Source organism: Myodes glareolus, chromosome 2, assembly GCF_982192425.1.
Source record: "Myodes glareolus chromosome 2, mMyoGla1.1, whole genome shotgun sequence".
In the NCBI taxonomy this organism is placed as follows: domain Eukaryota; kingdom Metazoa; phylum Chordata; class Mammalia; order Rodentia; family Cricetidae; genus Myodes; species Myodes glareolus.
The window spans coordinates 120,295,120-120,301,920 of record NC_142027.1 but is presented as its reverse complement, the minus strand read 5'-3'; the positions used below and the strand labels follow the sequence as shown (position 1 = coordinate 120,301,920).

The following is a 6,801-nucleotide window of genomic DNA, read 5'->3' as shown; positions in this document are numbered from 1 at the left end:
TTAAGTGTTTTTTTTCCCTACCATCCAGAACTTTTAGATAGAGTTTATGCATATTTTATCACATGCTGCACACTGCGTTCATTCAGAATACCAGCTGTCATAGTTGACTTCAGCAGTCAACTTGACTCTAACCCAGAATCACCTGAGGAGAGAGAACCTCAGCTGCAGAACTGTCCGATCAGTTTAGCCTGTAGCCACAGCCTTGAGCTATTTTCTCTATTGCTAATTGATGGAGGAGTGCCCAGCCCACCCCGGGTGTTACCAACCCTATACAGATGGGCCTGAGCTGTATATGAAAGGTACCTGAGCAAGCCAGAGGAAGCAAGCCAGTAAGCAGTATGCCTCCATGGCTGCTACCTCTGCTCCTGCTTGTGTTCCTGCCTGACTTCCCTTGGTGATAGACTTTGACATGAAAGTGTAAGTCAAATAATTTCTTTCCTCTCCAAGTTGTTTTTGTTCACGGAGTTTATCACAGCAACAGAAATCAAACTAGGATACCAGCTCAGCCCCCAAACAACCATGATTCTGGTTTTTTTCGTGCACAAGGAAACCGAGACTCAGATACGTCAGACAGACAGCCATTGCTGTGGGAAATCCTACAGTCAGTAGCCTTTAAGTTACCCACTTGGGCATGGCCTCTTATACTATAAATGCCGATGTAAAGCGTGCATTTGCTCTCTCTTCCAGCTGTTGAATTTGGTTCATGTTTCCCGTTCATGCAGAGGACCGTGATCTCTGAGTCTACCCCTAAATAAATAACCCTTTATTATACTCAATTATGAGCTAGTTTGGGTTTCTTTTTAGTGTCCATCTTTGAGCCATGAGTCACAGTCACTGAGCTTGGATTCAGCCCAGTCCTTCTCACTGTAGGCCAGGGGTCTTGGTCATTTCTTTTCCTGGTTCCCTTACATTAGTGCTCATTGCCACATTTGTGAGAACTCTGTGTTCTTAGCATTTCTTTTTGCTGTGTGTGCTACTACTGTGTTGGAAAAAAGTCATATGTCCTCTGCTTAATTTTAAATATATTTAGTGTTGAAATGTACTTTACAGTGTGGGCTTTTGTAAAAATTGAAAAGAAAAAGAAAGAAAAGAAAGTTTATACAAAGCCTATTTTGAAAGAGCGTCAGGTGGAGTTAAAAGTGTTCTCTCTGAAGCCAAATGATGCACAGTCCAGTTTTAACTGCCTTTTGCCAATTTTTGACCACTGATAGTCTATAAAGCAGTCCAGGCTTGTCTGTCTGTCTGTCTGATGAGAATAATCAGAGACCCACTTTGTAAGAATGACAAGAGAATTAGATATAACAATAGATGTGAAATACTTTATCATATATCTGGAACATAGTGGATGTGGTGAATGTGTGTGTGTGTGTGTGTGTGTGTGTGTGTGTGTGTGAATGAATGGGCTCTTGGTGCAATGCACAATGGTGTTCTTTCCTTCGCAGAATTGGGAGGCTTTAGGAAGATTTGGGAAATGTTCAGGAAGATGTAAAGGAAGGAGGAGTGCTGGCCATCATTGCCAGCTGAGGAGAGACTGCTCAGAAATGAAAGCAGATGGCTGCTTTAAAGAGATGGTAAAGTGGGCGAGGAAAGCCAGGGTTGACTTACCAGGTTTCCATCAGTTATCCATGTAGAGCTATGCAGTCTCTAGGCAGAGATGGGAGACCACTGGGCACTGTTCTCAAGCACCCAGGTCTAAGAGTCTAATTGAAAACGGCCTGGATGACATGTTAACACAGAGAAGCTTGTGGCTGGGGAAGTGGCTCAGTTGGTGGAGTACTCACATAGCACGCAGGATGTCCCAGGTTCAACTCCCAGCACTACACCAAAATGACATAGTGGAGCATTCCTGTAATCCCAGTATTCAGATTTTGATGGAGGAGGCATGCCATTAGGGGTGGGCCATGAGATTTCTCTCCTTTGTGCTTAAAGTTCAAGTTGTAAGTCCATAATTGCTGCTCCAGCCACCTGTCTCCATGTTGTGGGAATCCCTTCAGTCAATAGCCTTTAAGAGACTGGCATCATGGACTCTATTTCCCTGGAACCATAAACCCAAATAAACCCTTTCTTCTGTGAGTTGCCTTGGTCATGATGTTTATCATAGCATCTGGCAAGTTACTAATACTGCAACCTAGAGAGGTTGAGGCTGATTTGGGTTACTCTACATCTGACCTCAGAAACAAGCTGGGGAGACGCTCTTCATGTAGATTTTAGATACCCAGTGATAGAGTGGAGATTCCATGTGCTAATCCAAGTACTCCAAACCAACTGCCACTAAATCTTGAATAAAATTGAAAACACTAATGACTTTAAAAATTCATTGTCTCCATTAGTCCTGTGGGCATTTTATGCAGACATACAGTGTATTTTGATCATATTAGCCTCACTCTCCTCCCACTAGCCCCTCCTAGATCAATACCCAAAGAATTAAGAAGAATTTGTTTAAAGAGTTTGAGGCAAGTTTAGGATGTACAATAAAACTCTGTCTGAAAACCTCCTCACTTCTGGCTGCAGGGAGAGAGGAAAGGAATCTTTGAGGGTCAGGAGAGATGGCTCAGCAATTAAGAGCCTTTGGTGCTCCTGCAGAGGACATGGGTTTGGTTCTTAGCATACAAGTCTAGAAGGTCACAACTGCCTGTAATTCCAGCTACAGGTGTCTGATGCCCTCTTCTGGGCTATACAGGAACTTATACTCAAGTGTGCATACATATAGACATGTGCACCCGTTAAAATAATAATAATATGATAATAATAATTATAATAATAGTCTTTTTAAAAAAGAGTCTTTGAAGTTAAAACTAGTTTTACAATAAAGAAACACACACAAACAAAAACCGGTGGTTCTCTCCTCACTCTAGAGTATAAGATTCACAACAGAAAAAGATTTTTTTTCCATTGCATTTACCAAGACATTCTGGTATTTTGAAAAGAGACTATTTAGATGAAACCTACATAAAAACAAAGTGAATAAACAGAAATTACAGAAAACTGAACTCGTCCCAAATTTACTGAGAAATATTGAAGGTCATTGGCACACTGCTGGCGCCTGTAGTAGGAACTTGACATGAGTGTGACTAGGGACACAGACTGAGTAGTGGCTCAGTAGGGATGGCTGGACACAGTATCTGTGGCGTCAGCTTCAGGAAACCAAAGCTGGATGGGAGCTGTGCCCTTGTGGTCATGTTGGTCTCTTTACATTCTGATTGTGTTTGCTCTCTGGTGAACTTGGCCATCACTGCTCCTGAGTAGCAAGAATCATTGGTTCAATCTCTGTTTGTGTTCATTTGCACAAAACTTCTTAAAATTAAGCTAGTATGGGAGTCTGGTGGTGGGAGGGACCCTGTCAAACACAGAATAGTACTCAGGTATGAGTGAGAAGTGAGTGACCAGTTCTGGGTGCAGGAGTCTAGTATTAACCATAGTCATAGCTGTGTCCAGTGGATTTCTATCCCCACTCTATTAAAGAGTAACAGCAGCTTTTTAACCATGGACATGGTTTGAGCCTATTTTAAGGATAGAAATAAAAAAGCTATTTGTTTACAAGGTAAGTTTTTCTTTAATTCGATTCTAATTTTATGCCTGAGTTGGTGTGCAGACTCCTTGTTACTTATGACTGGACAACTTGGGAAGAAGAATAAATAAGAGGTCCACATACCACCCCAGTCCATCTTTGTCATTCTGACATATGGTTTAGATTTAAATAGATATATGCATCACTAAGCTGCCCTGGTCACTAAGGTGTGGTCCTTCCTGTCATTGATATCACTAGGTTCTGGTCTTTCTTACAAGGCTGTCTGACAGTTGTTAGAACTGTGTGACATCAATTCCTGGGAGACAAGTTCTTCCCCTGGTTGGCAGTAGAGTTCAGCTTTTCTCTCCCAACCACGTAAGATTCCAGGGGAAATTCTAGTTCTTTTGGGATGGTTGCTTCTTGTAGTCAGTGGCACAACTCTTTCTCTTTGGAATTTTTTCTTCTTGCCAGGATGGTGTATGAGTTAGGGTTCTGAGGGTAAAGGTTTCCCCAGTACAAGTGTTGCAGCTCCGAGGGGAAGGGCATTCTGGCAGTTAGGAATTGAAGAATACCACAACGTCCTGCTGCACAACAAACTCCATACAAAAGATTTATTGGGAAAGGCACAAGTGGGTGAATGCCTCTGCTCTAAAAAACAGCATAGAGCTGAATGGGAGGCAGAGTTATTTAGGGATTCTTGGGGGTAGAGTTTTACAGGGAGCGATTTCAATTCCTGAGTTTGGGACAAGCTCAGAGATTGGTAGGATTTCAAGCTCAGAGATTGGTGGGTTTTTGAAGCTGGCAAGTGAATTCAGTCATACAGTCAGTTAGACAGACAGATAAACACACACACATACACACACACGCACACTCTCACACACACACCTTTTTTCTTCTTTGTAAGACACAGTACTTACAGCCGTTGTGCAACCCTGTGTAAATTTCTTTCATGTGAGTGCAGTACTCTTTATTTCAATGATTTGCTTACAGATTGTATTGCAGAAATCCTCCCGCAATCTCCCCCAACAACAAAACCTTGAATCTCTAACACTGTCTGATTTAATTCTAGGACCCCAGTTGCAAGTTCAATGCCTGGAACAGGATAGGCACCAAATAAATCCAGCAACAAAAACTTCTAGGGGGTCTTTCTGATTTATTAATTAATCCAGGATCCTGATCGTGCTCTAAGCATGCTGTCTATCAAGAGCTCAGTTAGACTATATGAAAACACAGATTCACAGCAGTGTGAGTGTGTGAGTGTGTGAGTGAGTGTGTGTATGTGCGAGCACGCGTGCATCACTTAATTGGTTGTTTTCTTAAATTACACCCTGAATGATGTAATGGCAGAGAAAGAGTGCCTTTTTATTATTGTTTTTTAATTTTATTTATTCATTTATTTATTATTAAAAATTTCTACCTCCTCCCCTCCTCCCACTTCTCTCCCCTTCCCTCCTCCCACTCCTCCTCCCCCTACTTCTCCAGGCCAAAGAGCAGTCAGGGTTCCCTACCCTATGGGAAGTCCAAGGTCCTCCCCATTCCCCCTCAGGTCCAGGAAGGTGAGCATCCAAACAAACAAGGCTCCCACAAAGCCCATCCATGCAGTAGAATCAAAGTCCAGAACCACTATGAGCAAGGAAGTCAGGACCGCGAGGGGTGTGTTCACCCACTGAGACGGTGGGACACATCTAATGGGGTATCACCAAGTCCAGTTGGAATGGGACTGATGGAGCATGTGATCGAGCCGGACTCTCTGAATGTGGCTGACGGTGGAGGCTGACTGAGAAAGAATGTCTTTAATACTCAGAAGTATTAATACTCAGAAGTAAGTAATTTTCCACAGAGAGAAAAGCATGTGAATTTCAGAGCTCCCAAACCTTAAGCGTAAACCCTACTGTTTACTTCTGAGTGACCCTGGATGGGACATTTCTCTTTGCTGAGCTTTGAAGTTCACGAATCATTAATCAGAGACTGCAATGTCCATTGTGCAAGCTCTTCATTAGCATCAATAAGGAACGGCAATTAAATTCCGTCCCCAGCACAGAGCAGGCAGCTCAAAATGTTATCTCCTCTTCACAGAGCAGAACCCTGGAACTGTCCCCCAGTGAGTTGGATGGAGGCACACTGTTCTCAGAAAGTCTAAAGGACATTTATTTCTTCAATCAGATCCTAAAGGCAAAGACATCCACAAGCCAAAGAAAATGTCTGCTGCTGATTTTACTGAGCACTACTTATATCCCATTCTTCATGGACTGAGAAAGTTGAGACCCAGACTCATCTATGACAACAGTGAGTTTACCAAGAGCTAACAGTGGAAAGTGACCTTCCACCCTGATGGACATGTGCCAAGTGAGAAGATAATTAACTTATGACAACAGAGTCATGAGGGTTGTATGACTTAACTATTCTTTTTACCTGAAATAAAATGTCACATACAATGTTTCAGTGATCTGTAGAATTCCAGGTCTCCCCACCACTGTTTCTCAGCGTTTTCTTTTTCTCTCTTTTCCTAGATTGTATGCAATATCCTGCCCTTGATATGGGCTATGAAGCACATGGTTTGCTGTAGAATTTTGAGTTGGTTAATTTAGCCTCCCTCAAAGCAGGCTCCTGCTGTTTGTTTACTAGATTTTTGAGTGTCTGTGGTCACTTGCCTTGGTGAACATTTTACTTTTGTGGGACTAGAACAGAAGCAATAAGAGCATGGTGGTGGTGAAAACCCATTTCTTGGGAAGAGTCAAGTTAATAAACATAGTGACAAAGGGATTTTCCTTTTCTGGAGTTCCTAGTCAATTTGAAAACACTTCTATTAAAGTCATCATCAGACAGACTCATGGGCCTTTCCTATTGCTGACTATACCTCTCTGAGAAAATCTGTGGAAGCTAGAAAGTCATGGGCTCCTCATCTTCAAAGATGTAAGGGGTGGGGAGGCATGCAGATTCTGTCACCGATATTTCAGTAATCTTAATTATGAGTTTGGTTTGTTGGGATGAATTGATAAGTGACACAAAACGTCATTTGGGGTCTGAGAGTCTTTGTGTTTATTAAACATGTCAGCTGATGAATGACCCATCCTGAGATCTCCCAACTCTGTACTATCTGGACCTCCCCTCCAATCAATCCCGCATTCTCTAAGCATTTACCTAACTAGTGGGCAGAGAAGGTGTGAGTGCTGCTCTAGTTTAGAATGTTGTTCCTGATAGCCCCTTGTGTGCTGACAGAGGTGGCTTGAAAATGGGAACAAGGCACCCCAGTGGCATGGCTGGGAAGAGCACTAGAAGGAATCTCAGAGAGT

The 6,801-nt window shown here is 42.6% G+C and overlaps 1 long non-coding RNA gene across 1 annotated transcript; it reads left to right on the top strand.

Moving 5' to 3' along the window:
- The first annotated feature begins 5,059 nt into the window (after positions 1-5,059).
- On the top strand, positions 5,060-5,963 carry LOC148123148 (uncharacterized). The gene is made up of 2 exons (XR_015735326.1): positions 5,060-5,314; positions 5,585-5,963. It is a non-coding gene; the product is annotated as an uncharacterized LOC148123148 (long non-coding RNA).
- Positions 5,964-6,801: the final 838 nt, after the last annotated feature.